General features: G+C 45.7%; 1 protein-coding gene across 2 annotated transcripts in view; it reads left to right on the top strand.

The window, feature by feature from the left end:
• JMJD1C (jumonji domain containing 1C) overlaps positions 1–17,176 on the top strand; it is a 153,602-nt gene that overhangs the window by 76,145 nt on the left and 60,281 nt on the right. Inside the window, exon 1 of one of the 2 annotated variants that reach the window (XM_032190741.1) lies at positions 17,030–17,051. The exons of the other annotated variant lie outside the window; for it this stretch is intronic. The gene's annotated coding sequence lies outside the window, so the exon portion shown is untranslated. Of the gene's footprint in view, positions 1–17,029; positions 17,052–17,176 lie in introns of those variants that run through there. 2 annotated transcript variants of the gene reach the window in all.

Below are 17,176 nucleotides of genomic sequence, written 5' to 3'. Positions count from 1 at the left end.
GAAGCAGCAGATCTTATTTAATGCTTTTTTGTGATCTTTTAGGGGACAAAAAGTCATTTACATACATGAATTTTTAGCTAGCTAAATTGATGCTATAACACAATAAGCCTTTTCTATTCATGCAGCAGGCCCAGGGATATTCTGCACAGTGTCAAACTCATGCTTTCAGAAGTTCAGGGAGTTTTGATGGGTTCCATTTCAACCCTCTTTCTTTGTCGATATGAACGTATGAGTAATTAACAAACATTAATATTTCAGAAATCGATGGTCATCTAGGCTCCGCTTTCAGTGTGGGAAAGACTGTAGTGATTGCAGATGTCCCAGTGTGGTAACTGTTGTCAAAACAGACAACCCATGGGAAATGGGTTTGTACAAGTTGGTCTGAAATCTCTCTTCCCTGGATTAAATGCCAGCCTTCACTGAAGTCTGTACATAACTCAGGTTTGATGGTTGACACCATCTAATATCAGTACTTTCTGCTATGGAGAATAATATTCTTTGTTCTAATTTTCATTTTTGGCTTCTTTTCTCCCTCAGTCAGCTGTAATGACATGGTAGAGGTCGAAAGACCTTTAGTTTCCAACAGAGAAGTCCATTTAAGCTAGTAAACCAGTCTGGATTAGACCATCAGCCATTGTTAGATGGTCAACATAGCCACGGAAGTAGACTTTTTGGAAAATAAACTGTTGTTAAAGCCCAGAGAAGTCTCATGCAAACCTTCACCCAGAGGCTGCTTGGTCCAGCAGTCCCTTTCCTGGAGGAGGAGAGAGAGGTTCAGGTTCCTAGTGCGGGGTCAGGAGGAGTGAAACATCTCTGAAGCAGACGTAAGAGGATCTCGAAAACGGGCTTCCCTTTTCAGACATCTGTATCCCACTGCTCCCCTGCCCTTTGTGCAATGGGCAGAACAGCCAGCAAGCGGTTTGGGCAACGTCAGAGCCTCAGAGGTTGGCGTGGAGCAGGAGTTAGGTTCGGTGTGTTAGCAGGTTTGCTTTGCTAATAGATAAAACCTGAAGGAATCCCAACTCTGTAAATGTGCAAGAATTCAGAGTTGATCACCTTTTTCTATTAAACTTCTCTTCCTTAAGCTAAAGGAGGAATGACCTATATTGTAGGAGGTGTTACACATTACTCAGTCTCAAGGGAGAAGCTTATCCTCTCTAGTAGCTGCTAAAATGAGCAAAGGAGATGTTAACAGTACCAGGAAAGATAAGCGTGCTGTCTCTGTGTAATCTCATTTGTTTGCTTGCTTTTTTCCTCTCTCTAAATTCTTTCAACAAATTTCACTAAAAGGAAGAAATGGGTGGCGTTTTGCTCTGTTAATTCAACCATCGTTCCCCCCCAGCCATCCCAGGGGGCAGGAAAGGAGGCTCTCGCGTCAATGCTTAAATGGCTGTTTTGCAAATAATGCAGGATCTTGTTGGAGTGCTCCTAGTAACCTGTGCTGAATTCATCAATCAGCAAGCTAAATTCAAGTTTTTGTCCTTGCTTTATAATTCCGAAAATGATACACAATTAAAATATATTAAAGTACATTTCTCTGAGCTGCATCTCTTAGGAAGCATTTACAGACATCGGCCTTTCGTATGGAGTGCCCTCCTCTTGAATGAGAGTTGTGTTTCAAAAATACCGGGGAAGAAGAGCAATAAAAAGCCAAGTGAATTCCTTGCACTTCCAGAGCTGCACTGCTGATAAACGCCTGTAAATGGCCATCGTGCCCTCTGGGAGGGTGCAGCAGAGAAAGGGGTCATGTGGGCCACCTGCCTCCTGCTTACCAGCCTCCTCAGCTAAGTTTCCAAGAATGTGTTTTTTTTTTTTCCTCTTTCCTGTCTTCATCGAGCTACTTTGACTCTTAAAGCATAGATCTCAGCTTCGTGTTAAGAGTTCTCTGTTTGGAAAAGCGAGCTCGTGCTGCGGAATGCCAACACCAATGAAGTCTTTTGTATTATTAAAGCAATTACAATCTACAGTTCGGTGAGATGTGCCCGTGCATCATAGAGAAAGCCTTTTTGTCCCTTAGAAAGAGACAAAGCTGTCGGTGTTCACGTGTATGAAGTAGAGCTGCAAGGTATTACCAGACTGGAGGACAAAAAGAATGGCTTTCATTTTTTCTCTAAATAATGATGGCTGGAAGAACATACGCTGAAATTAGAGTTGGCAGGGAGGCTTAGAAAGAAGCCAGAAAAGTATTTCAGTACCTTGCCAATGTGCTGCTAAATGTTTAAACACCTAGGTAACGGCTCAGTTCCTCTTCATGGTCAAGTGTTAAGATGACATACATGTTGGATACTATTGGGAATTACTTTTTTTTGCCTAATTAATAGTCATATACCAGTCTTGTGGTGACTTCAATATCTTTTATATTACTTCTTACCTTCCTTCTGCATATGAAGGTATGAGTTGAAGTTTCTAATATTAAGTCCATCCCAGTTGGCCTAGTGCGATCTTTTTGGATACTGCAGCTTTGCTCAACAAGTTGCATTTTTTCTCTTTATCTGGCCCAGAGTATGTGATATCTGGTTAAAATTGAAATGAAAGTGTATTGGATATATTTGGAACAGAACATCTGGAGTTGCTGGATGTTGTAGATACTAAATAAATGAGTTAGGGTCACCTTGACTATTTTTAATAACTGCAGACTAGGAGCATTTGTGTGACAAAGAGAACAAGACCAAATGAAAGACAAAAATGAAGTAGGAATAATTTTCATTCCAAGGGTTTACTTTAAAATACTGTGTTTCGCTTACAGACAATCAGTTTTGTGAAGTCTCTGTCAACGACCAAAAGCAAAGGAGTAACTGAGGGTTAGGAAAAACATGAGTATGCAATGGAAGAAGAATCCGCAACGTTTCTGTAAAATAATAGGCGGAATAAGGCTTGTGGAAGAGTTAATATATTTTACTGCATTGACAGATGTAGAAGGAATTAAACCACTAAGCTTTAATAATGCAAATTCTTCTTCTGTTCTGAAATAGATGTGTCAATCTTCATCTGTAGATCTTAATAACTACGACACTACTACTATAACAGGTATCTGGTGTCATTATCATATTTTAATTCACTTCTGTTTGACAGGTCATAAATAAAAAGTTCATAATGGAATGAATAGCTTTGTCCTTTTAATTTCTTTAAAGATCTAGAACTTAACTAGTTAAACGTCACTTTCATATTTCATATGCCTCCCATCTTCTGCAAGATTAGTTTTAATTTTGGTGTTATAATTACATTTGACAATTCCAGTCATTACATACAAATTTCTTTCACTTTCCTGTCTTTTGCCACCTGTACTCATGTTCAGGAGCTCCTCCACCAACTTTGGTCAAATTCTCTTGCCCTTCAGCTGCAGTATATTACTGTCCTCAAAAGAAAGGTGGTGTTCTAAATATAGAAACCTAATTTAGATTCTTGCTATGACAAGTAGTTGCCCATTTCTTCTTCATTATGTTGATGAGATATTTATTTCCGAAGTCCATTGGTATGTTTCTTAAGTCAGCTTTGAGCTTGAAGTCGAAGAAGAACTTGCAGCTGGGGGTGAAGGTGCAGTTTGTATAAGTACGTTTGAGTTTGAGGTCTCTTCCACAGCCAGAATAATTCTATTTCACCTCACTAAACCAGACAAATATGTAAGCTTTCATTAAAGCCACTGGTGTAGCTACTTAGTACAAAGCCTGTTCTGCTGAAATAAACTCATATTTGTGGATATATTTTTCTTAACCCCCTTTTCTTTTTGGGATTAACGGATCTTGGTATATTTATAGGGAAATTTACTGGTTCAGAAACTGAATAGCGCCTGGGAGAGAGAAATGAAACACTCCTGTGCAGGTAAACTGGAGTGGTTTTTTTTTTTATATAGGGTAAAAAAAAAAAATAAGCCCTAAAAGTAGTTGTACTTCTTTCTCAAATTTCTTGTCTTTTATATTCATTGGAAAATAGCTGCATTTTTTTTTTTTGTACCAGAACAGCTTTTTTTGGGGTGAAAAAACCTTATGATTTTTGCTTTTTATAGGCTAAATGGCTGTGTGATTCGCAGCTGGGATTTTGGACCAGAAATGGGTCATTCATTTTATAGATTCTCCTAAAGTAATATACTGTGCGGTGTTACAGAGCTATGAAATAGAGAGAAAAAAGTGTCCTGGAGATTTAGTGCTTGCCCTGTTGTCTAGCTCCATTTGTGGGTCTTGCTCTGAAAGAAGTCTCTTTTACAGAAAAATAAAAACCTGCCAGAGAGAGTTACTCTTTTGTTCCCTCAGTACCTAACTAATGTGAAGCTCTCTCTTCTGGCTGTGGGGGAGGGAATAAAGTTCTTAAAATCATTTTGCAGAAATGATAATATAAAAGGATGCTTCGTTTTTAATTTTCCACCCATTGCTTGCTTTATATCTTGAATAAGTGGAACTTGAGTGGATGGGAGAAAAGAAACAACAAAACTTGTGAATAGTCCTAACTTTGCTGCTGCTGATTTATTCATTGTTTTGGATCAGCTTTGCATGGTTTGGTAGGGCAAACCAGAAGAGTTTAATTTCAGAAGTGAATCGAAAGACTGGTACAAAAAGTTGAACACGATTGGGAGAATAATAATAAAATGTGCAGTAGCTATACGAAGTTGAAAGGCAGAAAAAAAGGCTGGTCCTCGCCTACAATGCGCTGCATCTTGCAAATGGTGAAAGTATCGATGTGCCACGCGGGCCAGAGAAGGGTGGAAGGTGTGAAACAACAGTGTGTGGGGAGGGTGCAGAGGGGGCACGTCTGGTTTTGTGGTTTCTCTGTTGCTCTTACGCAGCACAGGCAGTAGTTTTGGGAAGTCGAGCACCGCTCCTTTGCTCTGCTTGGGGAGGGGGTGTTCCCTACCAGGGCTGTCTGGGGTGATGGAGAGGAGGTGAGGAGAGAGCAGCTTGGTCCCTGCACTCAGCAGTTACTGGGTTTTACAGAGCTAAGCTTTTTTTTGTTTTTCACATCAATCGGCTGGTTGGTTTTGTGGCCCAGGTACAAAAAAAGCATGAAAGTCATCTCGGTAGAAAACAGAGGGATGCCACGTGGGATTTCTCGGTGCGGTTCCAAGTTCCAGGAGGCGCCGTGGTGGCAGCGCGCGGACCTTTCTGTTCTCATTAATGCAGTACCAGCTCTTGTCCCCATTTACTCCTCCTCGTCCTTCTCGCGGTTCTTTTCCTGTCCCCTGTGCCTTCTCCTCAGCTTACTCCTTTCGTGCTGGCTGAGGGCAGCGTGTGACACTCGGTGCTCTGATCTCCGAGACAAGCCTCGCTGCTCAGGAGCAGTGACTGCAAGGAGAGGAGGCAGCCCCTCACTAGCATTTCTCAGGTAAACATCTGTGAACTCAAATATTTTCTTAATTACTTTTTTTTCCAGAGGCCTCTAACTCTGCCAAATCTGGATAGACTTCCCCAGGCGTAGCCAAAACATCTTTGACACATGTAGTTTGTTATCAAGCGTTGAGGTTTTAGTAAAGGTCAACAGAGCCAGCGCAGGACCCCTTTGCAGGGGGAGAGAGAAAAAGGCACATCTGTTTCTTGAGGACTGGTGCATGAGTGCATCTTCTGACGGGCGTTTGGTTGGGATGTAATTTACGGACAGCATTTGAACTTGAATATGAAATTGATTCCTGCTGCTAATCCCAGCTAAAGTAATTGAAGGGTTCAAACCGCTTCAGACAAAAGGTTTCAAAAGTCAAGCAGCTGATAAAGCAGTTGCTGTGTAACTGGTGAATATATCAAGGGAGTTCAGTGTGTGTCCTTCTTGAAGGCAAGGACATGAAAGGGGTGACAGTTATAATCAAGGGAGCAGCGGAGGAAACCTGAAGAATGGCAGATTTAATAAAGATGACTAAATATAGTACGCATGAAATCACTAATAGAGCTGAAAAGTGGCAGGAAAAAAAAAAATCAGAAAGTAGGGGGAGGCTCAAGATGCAACCGGAGCTGATGCTGGCACTTAAGCCAGATCCAGGCATTAAGAGGATGCTCATGTGGCTGGGGAGTAGCAGGCGGCTTGGTGGGACTTTTGATGTTGCTGAATGAGGAGATAAGGAAGAATGAGAAAGCTGAGAAAGATCCTGAAGGGATTTGAGTGGGAGTGGGAAGGAAAGACTCCCTCATTAGCATTCATGATAGGATAAATGACAGCAAATTTTCTGCCATGGTGGATTACAGATGTGCAAACCGTACTGGAAGCCAGAAAGTAGATCTTGGGGTGATCTTAAGCGGGATTCTGGTCCTTGGGAGGGGGGAGGGCCCTGAGGAGACCACTCTCACAGCCAGGCTTTACCCAAACTACACCATAAAGTTGCCTTTAGAGAAGACGGTGAGTGTGATGGCTGGGAACCTCCCTGTCAGGAAAAAAGCTTTGCTCAACCCATGTGACTCGCATGCAGTCTTTAGCTCCCAGCAGGGAGCTGTCAGGTAAACCCTTGTTTCTGTCTCAGTGTATGGAGAGGTGCCAGTGGGTAGAAGGCATGGAGAACTCATGGAGAAGGGAAAGCTCCAAGGTTAAGGAAAATGACAGTCAGGCATTGCAGCTAGGGAAAGATTTCGGCTGGATAATAGCATGTGGTTACTAAGAAACAACTGAAACGTTTGGTATACATGTAGAGACCCTGGACAACAAAATGGAGGCGTTGGAGCTTCTGATAGAGTTTGGGATAAAATGCTGAGTATCAGAAGTATGGTAAAATGCTACTAGTAATTGGACTACGTGTATCAAGGTGCTTTGTGCTGTTCAGAAGTAGCTGATCAAAAGCAAAAGTTGTGCAGTAGTAATTACATGGTAGACGAGAAAAAATGTCTTGGTGTTAGAAGGACAGACCAAAATCAGTTTGGCTCAAAATCACTTTGGAGAAAGATGACAGAGGGAGTAAAGAATCTGTTATTAGCCCCAGGGTTAGACTTGAATAGGGATAGCGATCTCTGTAGTGTTGTTAGATAAATACTGCTTGTTAGGAGGTGGTTTACTTTCCCAGGTACAGATTAGAGAAGAAATGATAGGGCCGAGGCATTCCTGGATGTGATTGCTGGCAGGTTTCTTAAACTCGTCCCTGAACCAGCAGGAAATCATTGCTGCTTCAGACTTCATTTTGAAAAGCAGTAAAGTTATTCTGGAAAATCATTTTGGATCGAGAATTCAGTTTCACTTTATGCTTAATCAGCTGCCGAAAGGGCTGGCTTCACTGCTCCTGCCCCTGCCTAGCTGATCCCAGCAGCTGTGCAGCCAAGACGTGAGTTATGCCAGCAAGGTGACCGAGAGCCACGAGTCCACCAGGGAGCTCTGTGGGGCCAGCCCCTGGGGCCCCTGTCCAGTGGCCATCGACAGCAGCCAGGCTGGGTGCAACCCAAAATTGCACCCCGAGTAATCGTGGGTTGGCTCAGAATAAAAAGCATGGAGGAAATAAAGGAAAGGTGGTTGGAATTCGGGTTTTGAATCTTAGTGGCAAAGTTAAACAAGGAAAAAAATGACCAGCAACGTAAGGAGCCCAAGGATGCAGTATTTTCAAGTCAGAGATACTTACAGCTTGTCTGGAAACTGAATGCGATGTGCAGGCCGAAATGGATGAACAGCCAGCCTGAAGATGGCCAGTAAGACTAATGCAGGAAGCCTCTGATAAATGGGAGGAAAAAAACACAAAGCAAAACAACAACAACAAAAAAACAGACTTATTTTTTATATCTTTGTTTCTAAAAGCTGAACTTGATGTTACAAATGATGTGAAAACAAAAAGAATAAGCTTTTGTATGGTGAGAAGGGTAGAGAATAATGATAAAGCACAACTACAATATAAAACATTTAATATTTTTGGCTCAATTTTCAGTAAGGATGATGAGAGTTATGGAGGAAAAGGCAAGACATAATGAGAAGAAGAGAATGGAAATTAGTACCACCAGAAGGAGGAACTTAAGGATCATAAAATACTCAGACACAGAAGTTTCCATCTCAGAATTAGGAAAGATTTAGTCTTGATTGTAACTATTTTAGCTAATCTTTCCCCTAGGGTGGTACCAGTGATTGGAGAAAGCATTCCCTGCGTAAGGAGGGGGAAGGGAAGACTTCTGCAGGCAGTTGAACGACTGTCAGTCTGCCCTCTGTGTAAACATGTAAAGCTTTGGAAAGCGTGCTTGAAAGAAAGAATAATCAAGGGCTTGGGAGATTAAAGAAAATGGAGTAAAATACAGCATAACTCTTCCAAGGAGATTGTTAGCGGCCCGGTACCTTCCATTCAGAAGAACAAATTCTCTAGGTAAGGAAGGCCAGCCGGTGGCCTTCGTGCCACGCATGATCTGCCAAAACCTTTGCCAAGCTCTGCAGGTAGGTCTTGGCATTCAGCTCCATCGGTGGGAGTCCAGAGATGGGATTAGAGCAGGGAGAAGCTGGTACCTCAAACCACTTGGGAAGTGCCGGAGTATTTCTGCCAGGGAATAGGGTCCTTCTGCGGTGCAGCCCCCAAAGGACAGCAGCATGTGGCTGTTGGGAGAAGCCACGAAGGAGGCGGTGGTGATCAGAGGAGCTGAGCCAAGAGGGAGGTGGCTTAATAAAAGCGGCCTTAAATACCGCATTAATTTGGGCATGTGTTTCTAAATGCTGGTTTATTTGTGAGTGACCCTGCAGATACTCTGCAATCATAAGACTGAAAAAGACCTTGAGATCATCTAATCTAAATTAAGGCTGTTGGAGCTTGTTGTGTCTGCTGTAGAGATTAAGAAATTATTCCTTGTAGCATCCTGTTTTCATACATGAAGACACACCCTGTGCTTTTTCCCCTCCCAGTCTCTTCAGTCTGTATTCATCAGTTTTATTGCTCCCTTTGGAACACATACCTGGCCTGAAGAACGATGTCCAAAACTCATTTCGTGGCGCTAAACTGAGGCTTTATGAGTGCTGAGGACAGGTCGTACTAACATTCATGTGTTCCAGTACTGGGTTTGCACTTCAACAGCGTTGTACTGCTAACTCGGAGGAGCTCGTGAGTTGAACACAACCTGTCTCTGTTCACATGAAATTCCTCCTTAGCCAGTCATTCGCTGCTTTGTTGTTCTCCAGCTGGCTGCTCCTGCTTATGTGCAACGCTTTGCCTTTCATTTTTTTGCTCAGACCCTTTTCCAGTTTGTCTTTTTGTCCTTCAGTATAATTTGCAGTCCCACCAAGCTGGTTGTTTGTCAATTTAATAAATGTGGTCTGTGTTCTATCATCTGGGTCACTAATGAAAATAGCAAATAAGAGCAGCCCCAGTGTAGGTGACTTTGGGAGCTCCGTTCTGGATACATATTTTGACACTGAGCTAGTGATGTTTTCTGAATGTTTTTTATTCTTGACGTGCACCCACATTACTGTGGTTTCGTTGGGGTCTAACCTCTTCAGTTTGCATACGTGAGCATCACAGGAGATGGTGTGAAAAGATCTGCTTCTCAGCTCCGTTCTTCTCTTCAGAAAGGATATTTGCTTTGAGATTATTTTATTCTTTTTGAATTCTTGATGGTTTTTACTCTTCACTTTGTTTTCTTTCAAGTGCTTACTAATAGACTGATTATATCTGCTGTGTATTTCCTCCCCTTCCCCCTAATCATGGGCTGTTCTTGTCATCAGCAACTTGAAAAGCTGTATCGTGGACCTACTTGAACGAAAAAGCTGGTTGCCTTTGTTCTGAGGCAAGAAAATGCGATTAATATCATTCATCATGACTTCTGTAATGCATTCCACAATATGGCAAGTGATGAACAATCAGAGGAAGACAGGGATTAGTAGTGTGAACAGTAACTGAGATAGGAATTAGCTTACAAGACATTAGCTATGTAGTGTTGAAATAGGTGGAGCTGTGTAGTGGTGAAATAGGTCTGGCTACCAATTGCTGTTCACACATTTTGGGAATGACTTGCTTAGTGTTTTCACTAAAATGTTTGGGCTAATTGATTACATTTGATTCAATCTGCAGATGGCATGAAATAGGAGGATCCATTCACGCAGAGGCTGAGGGCTTTTTTATGCAACTAAAATAGAATGTCCTTGAGAAATGAAGTAATAGAAGGGGAACAAAATGTTGCTGTATAAAACCAAGCCGTGCATTTAGGAGCAGATGGCAAGCTTAGATGAGAGCTTATGCACTGGAAGCCCTGGCTCGGTGGAGGTCTGGCCCTTCTGCTCAGGCAGAGGAGGGCTGCGAGCCTGCTGCGTGACGCCCGGTGCACGAGATGTGCTCCTGGAGTAGGGGTGTGCCAGTGCCCCCGTACAACTGCCCCCAGACTGGTTTTTAAAGTAACACGTATAATTCTGTCAGCATTGCTGGGAGAGAAATTCAGACTTGACAGGATACACGGGAGGGCTGATAACCAGGTGTGGGACTGCAAGGACCAAGAGGACTAGGTGGGAGCACTCGGTGTGGGATAGTAACAGTGCCATGTGTGCCGCTATAGGAGGAACGAGGCACTGTAGTCAGTACTATAAATAGGTGTCGGAGGTAAGTACTGTCTGATACCCTACACAAATGGATCTTGAAGATCCTGATTTTACAATGCAGGCCTGAGACACAAATTAGGAAAAAACCTGACCCAACAAAACGAAACAAACACACAAAGGGTTGTATAGCTTCTTTCTGCTAACCAGTACGTTTGGGCTTGCAAAAGAAATGCGTTTCTCATTTAGAGGGAAACTGAAGTGAGACACACTCGTGTGACCTTTCAGAGACCCTAGAGAAAGGAGATGAACAAGATCTGGATCATTTTGATTTTATCTTTAAGCTCACAGCTGTCACAGTTTGAAGATGAGTGAATTTATAAAAAATGGAAAACTTGTTATCTCAGGGAGAAATAGTTTCAACACCATCTGTCCTGTGTTTTCCTGAAAGAAAAGAGAGTGTTTGTCCATCAAGGTTGTTGCTGGATGAGCGTGTACAAGGGCAGATGTGAGAATCTAAAAATAACACAGGGAGAGGGGGTAGTCCAGTATGATATCTAGGTTATTTTCTTTTTTTTTTTTTTTTACTAGATAATGCTGGTGTTTATTTCAACATATTTCAGCATTATTCTGATGCAGGCCTTTATTGACTGAAACACTGTCTATTCCGTTAGACTGTTTATTAGCAAGCGTAAACTTTTAACCTTGACGTCTTGGTGGTTTATGCTTATAATTTGTCCTGAAAGAAATAAATTCCCTCTTTGAGAGGTTCTCCCAAGCCTTCTACAGGGCATAGTCAGGCATCAAAGCAGCGAATTGACAGCTGCGTGGCGGTGGAGGAATTCTGACACAGTCACAATATTATTATAGAACAGACATAGCAGGGAAAACACTGCTCAAAAAGGTTAAAAGATGTTTCTGATTATAATCCGAAACTAGATTGTATCTCTCCGTGGTTCCATGGCACGTGAAGGTGAGGTGAATCGTCCGGTGTTTTTATTGAGGAGTATGGACCGGAGTGTTGTCTCAACAAGGGGGAACATTTTACAAAGATGACTGAAAGGTGCTGTGTCTGTGTGGCTTAAAATTTAAATCTCAGTGTTTAGAAATAGGAAAATGGTACTGTCAAGATACTGTTGTGCTTTGTGTCCATGCTCAGGATATAAAAAGGAAAAAAGTAGTGTTGGAAAGCAGAGAAATGTCCCAGAGCACAGAGGCGGTGGTTCCCAAGCCAGAGCAATCCCTGCCCACCTGCAGTGGCCGTTCCCTGTTACGGGAACCCGAGAAGCCCATATGGAAAGTACGGAACTGGCAAATGCCATTTGTGATCCTTTGGGGACAGGGGAGGCAGGGAAGGAGGAGGGAGTAGAAGTTGCAGCCTTCTCAGCAGTACTCCCAAAAAAACCCCAACGCCCTTCTGAATGGATAGCGAATGCGGTGCGCCGATTGCACAGCTCTTACTCTTCTAACAGCGAAACACACGGCTGTCAGTACAGGAGGGAGGGGGAAGGGGTGGCCTTGGTACGGAGGCTTTGGCTTCATAGCAACTGAATCTGAATTTCTGTGTGACAGCTTGTTTCACGTGATAACCCGAAGCAGGTCTTTCCCTCTCGCAGCTTCTGAAGGACGTGTTCTTCTGAAATCCTGCTCCCTGTCCTTAAGCTTTGTTTTGAGATTCTTACATTCACGTTTTGTGTGCTTCTGAGGCTTTTGTTATCCCAGACAGCTCCAAACAGGAGCTCCCATTGGAAATACCTTTTTTCCTCATCCCAGCTGTGTTTCAGGAGCCAGTTCCTCTCCCTGAGGAGATTTTCTGCCTACCAGAGCTGTTGGGGCCGGCCCAAGTGACCATTTTATAGCGTGATGTCAAAATCTGTTGCGTGTCCTGGGTGTGGCGTCAGGCTCACGGGGAGCATTTGCTATTACAAGAGTTGCTTGGATACTGCTGTAAGACTGTGGGAATGGAAAATATCAGCACGGGCGTGCTCTCACCGCTGCAGTACCAGCAGAAGGGATGTCTGGAGCGAGGCGCTGCCTTGGGGAGCACCCAGCCCGTTCCCAAAAGAGGGCCCTGGGTCAGAGGGGCTGCTGGCAGCCTGAGCGGTCAGGGAGCCAGCACCGCAGTGGGAAGCTGGCTTTTACGTCATGAGGGTGCCCCACAGGTTGTTTTGGAGAAGAGCAAAGAGAAAAATGCAAGCTGGAATACAGCCCACGGCACGGGGAGGAGGCTGGCCGAGCTGGTCCGTGGTGTGCCTTGGGCTTTGGAAGGGGAGGACAGAGGGGGCGGCAGGGCAGCACAACTGGGGGAAAAATACTGCTCTGGAAGCTGACATTAACGAGGATGTAGGGGGTGAGATGGTAAAAGGTGAGTGAGGCGGGTAGGTGGCTCCAGGGGGAAAACCAGAGGGAGCCTCGGCCTGGCAGCTCGGGTGACTCTCAGGAAGCGCGGGGCACTTCAAAGGAGCGCTGGGGAGTGCAGTCTGAGAGGAGGCAGGAAGCAGTGGGAGGGGGAAAGGTGGAGTCCGGCCCTGTAATGGACTTCAGCTAGTGGGAACTATGAGAGGCAGTGCCGGATGCTGAATCAGCCGAGCAGCAATCCAGCGCGTGTCAGAAGCCCAGCGCTGGTGTTCTGGGTCGGGTTGTTTTGCTGGAGGTGAGGCTGGAAGGAGGCCCTGTAAATGCACATTGCAGCCAGTAAGTGCAGGGGAAGGGATGCAAGAATGTTGTGAATGTTGGTGGTGGGGTTGGAAGGAGAGAATAAAGCCAAGAAATGAGCTGGAGGGAGTTTGGCATTATTGTGAGGTAAGCAAGAAGGCTGAAGAAGTGTGAAAACTGAAAAACATGGATGGCACCCAAGTTAAAAAGGGGTTGATGAATATTGCAGAAGGAGTGTGGGTAAGAACATTATGATCCTGAAACTGTCGTGCTGGCTTTGTGGAAGACAGAATCCAGTCCCAAGGTTAATTACTGTTGTGGCACGTTACCATGGCACTTGGAAACCCGTATGAAAGCCCAGGATTTCATTGTGCAATCAATTGTAGAATGAACATGGCATGAAAAGGGCTCTTTGCTCAAAAGAGTTAAAATGCCTGAGTAAGTCAAGAGCAGAAAACACATGTAGACAGGCAGGTGGGAAACAGGCATTGCTTATGAGGGAAGATGAGGCTTCTATAAAGCAGTGGCCAAGGCATCCTCAAGGTTTTAGAGGTCATTACAGCAGGCAAGACTTTTAAGGAGAAAACAAAGATGTTAATGAATCGGCTCTGCAAGTGCTGCCAGCAAGCTGTTCTCAAAATTGATAAATGAGCACCAGTAGGATCGGGAGACACCGCTTGCAAAGGCACGGTTTGATGCGATGGGAGGGCAAATCGTGGGCTTGGTGGGCTGGGGGTGGCTGTGGCAGCAGTTTGGGCAGGTCTGAGCTGGGCACGTGGCGATAATTAAGGCCAGGGAGCAGGGGCTTGAGTCATCAGAATGTATGGGATGGTGCTTTTACCTGTGGGAATGGGTAAAAATCTCCTGTGTTTTATAAGCTCTGCAAGAATTTTCACATAATCTGGACCCAGCACTGAGGGAGAGGAGGTCACACGCTTGAAGATGACGCTGATGTTGTTGGACTTGAGTGAGTGGCAAGGTCGTGGCGCTTCTGTGCAGCTAACGAAGAGAGAGGGAATAGGAAAAGGCGAGTCTGCTACAGCAGCACCGGGCTTGAGATGACAGACATCCACAAAGGGAAGTGCGAGAAACTGCTCAATATTTTGTCTCTGGATGTAAATCATAAATCTGGCATTAGAGCACAGTTCTGCAGGTTTCCTACAGAAAGGGTTTGTGCCTGTAAATGGCATAATGCAGAGGCGAGGTAGAGAAAATGTTAGCGACAGCCTGCAAATGGAAACCGAGCCAGTGGAAGGTACGAATGGGCTAGGAAGAAATGAAACTACAGCAATTGTAGAAACAAACAAAAACCTACTTAAGACCTGAAAGAGCAAGTTGAATTTGTTTAAAGAATTGTGACTTGTCTTGGGAGAAATGAAAGCAACCATCTCTGAAATTATTTGTGAACATTAAAAATGTGTAGTTTCTGAAGCTTGCTGATCATTTAAACCTTGGTAGCTAGCTCAGGCAATACCATTGCCTTCAAGGGCTTTTGTTATTTTCTTCTTTAATGCCATGCTTTTGTTTTTTCCTTTACCAAGATTATTGGTCTGTTGCAGCAGGGACACTGATTCAACCACAAAAATAGCAAAGTTTACAAACAGAGCTTATTGCCAGAGCTGCGATTACAGCGCTGGTGTCAGATGAAGTAATGGGGAAAGTTGCACAGTCACGTTGATGCATGCAGCACCACAAGCCATGATGGTTGCCTGTGGAAGGACGAAAGTGATTTCAGAAGTTGGCTGAAAATTTTGCACAGGTTAGAAACCAAATTTGAAATGGGATCAATTTTAAGTAAGTGTAAAAACAGCACTCTTGTAGCGTAGGGTATTGTGTTGTTGCTTGTGTTCCTCCATGTGCGTGTTGCCTTCTGCTTCACAATTGTGAAAAATTACTAAAGATGGCCCGGTGAAGTTCTTGCATGTGTGGCTGTCTCCAAATAGTCTTTGTCCTTCTTTGTAACCAAAAAGGCGAGTTTGCCAATGGAAATGGCACCCAAATGTCGGTTGCTCTATTTTCCGTGCTGCAGCCTGAGTCGTAACAATTGTTTCACGCACGCTAATTCCTCCTTTGGACTTTGCTTTCTGCACGGAAGCACGCCATTTGCACTTGCGGGTAGGTAATCCAAGAGCTGGTGGGACCGCCCGTAGCTCTGCTCGCACACGGCGCTCTTTCTGCAGGAGCAGCGCTGCGGCGCAGCCAGCCCCGCTAGGGAAATGTGGGACAGCGTGCACAGCGAGAAGATAAGTAGAGAAAGGCTAATTTAAATCATGAGGGCCGATTTAAATAACTTTCATTTGTTTGTTTTAAAGTTTAAATATTTATTCATTCATGACATTCACATGTGTTCTTTCCTTGCCAGCAGCAGCCCACGCATGCGTTTCTCGGGTTACACGTGGGGAAGGACCGTGTTTTACGGGTAAATCCCTCTGCTGCGCCCTGCGTTCGAGTAACGAAAACAGGCTGGAGCCAGACCCCCCTCGGCCTGCGTGCGTGCTGTCGTTTCCCTGCGCCCTTGTTGTGTCTCCGGCTGCGCCGTGCCGGTGGCCTAGCAGAAGGCCGGTGGCTCGGGGCTGGGCGCTGGCGGGCGGCCAGCCTGCGGGTGCAGGGGCTGCAGCTGGCCCCGTGCCCGGCTCCGCTCCCCAGCCTGCCTCCACCGCACGGCCATGTGCTCGGCGGAGGAGCTGCACGGCTTTTAAAGGCTTCTGGGAGGGGGGGAAGCCAAAAAATACAAACAAAAACAGAGAAGAGAGGGGGTGAAGGGAGAGGGGGAGGCAGCTCTTGTGAGGCTGTGCCAATGCAAGCCAGTGTGCTTTCCACCTCTAAACAAACAAAACAACCCAAAAACCTCCTGACGAGGAAGGCGAAGCGATACGTCACCTGGAATTTTTCGTGTGGTCTCTAAAAATACAAAACCCGCAGTTATTGCCCTTCCCGCACACGTGGCTTCGTGCTCAGCCCGGGGGTGCTGCTGCAGCCGCCCAGGGCTGTGCCGTAGCTGAAGTTGCAACTGCGATTTGAAGAAGGGAATGTTTGCCTTTCTCCATCAATTTCAGTGATTATCTGTGGTTCTAGCGACTATCTGCAAAATAGGGCAGGCTGTGTTAGCAGCAATACATGTATCCTGTGGCAGTGAGCCAGGACAGTAATTGAAGGTCATGGATTGTTTGCTGAGTGCAGTGCTGTGCGCTGCCTGTTCCATAGGGGACTGGCAGTGCCCAAGAACAAAGGCAGCTCTGTTCTGCAAGCTTACAGTATGGCTCGTTTGGCAGAGTTCAGGCCCGATTGTGAGACGAAGCAAACAGTAGTTGGAAACACCGCTAAAATAATGTGACTATTACACGAGCTGCTCCAAAGTGTGCTGTTTTGTAAATGTCATAACCAAGCCTGATACAATTATTTTCCATAGGCTTCAGGACAATTAACACAAGATGCTCATTTTCAAAATTGCTGTTTTAAGATGGGAATTGCTGATTGAAGATGGGGATGGCCGGTTCGTATTCCCGGCAGGGCCGCTGCCACTTGGGAATTTTTAGCACAATCCCTGCGTGGTAACGAATAGGTGCTGCTGCGCGGGGTATTAATACTCGTTGTTACTGAGTCGCAGGCTATTAATAAAGCTTTGTGCCAAGGGGCAGCCCTGCCTGTCCTGTGCTGTGTATTTTAGCGGTGTCTGCCTCGGATATTGCCACAGCCCGCTCGGCTGGCGGTGGCAGCGGGAACGCGCCGTGCTCCGTGAGGGGCAGAACTCAGCGCTTGGCTTTCACTGGCATCACAACTCGTGCTGCGGCGTGTGCAAGTTGGGGAGGTGGGAGCTGGACGCGGCCTTCCTCCTCCTCCTCCTCCTCCTCCTCCTCCTCCTCCCCCTGCGCCGTCCCCGCCCCCGGCGCGGCGCGGCCCGGCCCGACCCGGAAGCGGCGCGGCTCCATTTTCCCTGCCCTTTCAAAGGCGGAGGCGGGCGCGGAGCTCCCGCGGGCCGGGCCGGGCCGCGCCGCGGGGCGCGGAGCCAGGTGCGTAGGGGCCGGGGGGGGGGACGGCGGCGGCTCGGCGGGACCCCCCTTCCCCCGCTCCCCTTCCCCGGCCCCTCCCCGGGGCCCCCCGGCCGCGCTCCTTTGTTCGCCCCGCGGCCGGGCCC

The sequence above is a fragment of the Aythya fuligula genome, chromosome 7 (assembly GCF_009819795.1).
Source record: "Aythya fuligula isolate bAytFul2 chromosome 7, bAytFul2.pri, whole genome shotgun sequence".
NCBI lineage: Eukaryota > Metazoa > Chordata > Aves > Anseriformes > Anatidae > Aythya > Aythya fuligula.
This window is presented reverse-complemented; position numbering and strand designations above follow the sequence as displayed.